Here is a 408-nt window from a genome sequence, read left to right as displayed (position 1 = left end):
AAACACTTCAACATCATAACTATGGTAATTATTATAACCATCGTCACAAATAGTCGTATTATCACTATTTCTCCTTTAACGCGATCAGCTTCTAAATGTCAGAATAGTCAAATCGTCAAACTAGTTTCGTCCAGAACTCCAGGCTTAACAGCTGTTTCTCTTTATCAGTTATTTCACTTTCAGTCCCATCCTTTTTCTTAACGAGCGGACGCGATCGGTGAGCATAATGGCGGGCACCTGCAGAGTGACGTCATAGACGAGAAATAACGAGGAAACTACTTGTTTGCCAATTAGTTTACCCACATGTGACGTCATCTCTTCTCGTGCCCAAGGTCTACATAGGTACTTGCTCGTGGCCGCCGATCACGCCCCGCTGGGTAGAATCCTAGCTGTTCTAGGCAGTGCAAG

This window comes from Penaeus monodon, chromosome 24, assembly GCF_015228065.2.
Source record: "Penaeus monodon isolate SGIC_2016 chromosome 24, NSTDA_Pmon_1, whole genome shotgun sequence".
NCBI lineage: Eukaryota > Metazoa > Arthropoda > Malacostraca > Decapoda > Penaeidae > Penaeus > Penaeus monodon.
Note: the sequence above shows the minus strand (reverse complement) of the source record.